This window comes from Helianthus annuus, chromosome 15 (assembly GCF_002127325.2).
Source record: "Helianthus annuus cultivar XRQ/B chromosome 15, HanXRQr2.0-SUNRISE, whole genome shotgun sequence".
Classification (NCBI taxonomy): Eukaryota; Viridiplantae; Streptophyta; class Magnoliopsida; order Asterales; family Asteraceae; genus Helianthus; species Helianthus annuus.
The window spans coordinates 72322267-72324113 of record NC_035447.2 but is presented as its reverse complement, the minus strand read 5'-3'; positions in this window follow the sequence as shown (position 1 = coordinate 72324113).

Here is a 1847-nt window from a genome sequence, read left to right as displayed (position 1 = left end):
CGTCTCATTTTTGGAAGAGTTTCCAACAATCATTGGGCACTCGTTTGAATTTTAGTACGACTTATCATCCTCAGACTGATGGTCAAAGCGAGCGTACTATTCAAACTTTGGAAGACATGCTACGTGCATGTGCGATCGACTTGGGTGGTAGTTGGGATAAGAACCTACCACTGATCGAATTCTCCTACAACAATAGCTACCACACCAGCATAAAAGCTGCGCCTTTTGAGGCCTTATACGGTAGAAAGTGTAGATCGCCTATTTGTTGGGCAGAAGTTGGAGATGTCCAACTATCAGGACCAGAAATCGTCTTTGAGACGACGGACAAGATCGTTCAGATTCGCGATCGTTTGAAAGCTGCCAGGGATAGGCAGAAGAGTTATGCGGATCCTAAGCGCAAAGATTTTCACTTCAATGTGGGTGATAAAGTGTTGCTTAAAGTATCGCCCTGGAAAGGGGTGATGCGATTCGGTAAGAAAGGCAAGCTAAGCCCGAGATATATAGGACCTTTCGAGATTGTCGAACGTGTCGGGTCAGTTGCTTATAAGTTAAACTTGCCTGAAGAACTTAGCGCTATTCATAATGTGTTCCACATCTGTAATCTGAAGAAGTGTTTCGCTGACGAATCACTGGTCATACCGCATACGGATATACACATAGATGAGAGTTTGAAGTTCGTGGAAAAACCATTGTCGATTGAGGATCGACAGGTAAAGAAGCTTCGAAGGAAGCATGTACCTATTGTTAAGGTCAAGTGGGATGCCCGTAGAGGTCCCGAATACACATGGGAAGTGGAATCCACGATGAAAGAAAAATACCCTCATTTGTTCCAGTAAATCTCGAGGTCGAGATTTCTTTTAAGGGGGTGAGGATGTAACACCTCGAAAATTTACGTCCAATAATGTATTGACACGTGTCATAGACTTTGAATATGTGAAAACATACCTTAGAGGGACTAAAGTTGACAAACAGTGAAAACTATGGAACGTAAGGGTCCAAAGTATCAACAATGGATAAATAGACTCTATAATAATCCTACATGGTGTTTATAACCCTAAACGGATAGATCATGGATCATACGAAGCGGAAAGTGCACGAAAGTGAGGAATTACAAACTACAGGGACTAAAAGTGTCAACATGTTGAATTTATACCTCTGAGTGATCTTTTGGCAGCCCCGAAGCTTTGTAATGATAAAATATACTCACTAGAATATGTGGTAAAAATTTCATGAAGTTTCGTTATCGTATGAGAAAGTTATGGCCAAAACCGTACTTGAGGGGTTAAAAGCGTCAACGTCGAATTTCATGACTTTTCGGGTGAGCGCAAAGTTAACCGAGGACTTTACCATGTTGGTAAATGTCCCAAGGTTCCTAAAAATCAAGTTTGAGGGTCTAAGGGTCAAGTTAAGTGGCAAAAACTTCGGATGCAAAGAGCAGGGACCAAACTGCAAACATTTGAAAACTTTTGTGAGTCTGCAGACCCCAAGCGGCCCGCCTGGGGCCTTACGCGGGCCGCGACCCAGTGCCCAGCATCAGTTTTCGTGAATTTCAGTTTGTGGGTCGGTTTTGTGAGTTGATGACAGCTTTTTATCACCTCCCAAGCCCTCCAATCGAATTACATGCAATATGGGACACCTGTGGCTCTCTTACAACATCAGAAACACCATAAAATCAGATCAAAGCTTCATAATTTGGGTCTTGTGTTAGAAACCAAGAACTCTTGCAACTTCAAAAATTCACAAGACAACTTCTGGAGCTCTCTGGACGACAAGGCTACTTCATAGTGATAACTAAGCTTCATTAGGACTCTTGTAAGCATTCATAACCTTCTCTAATTCGTTCTAGC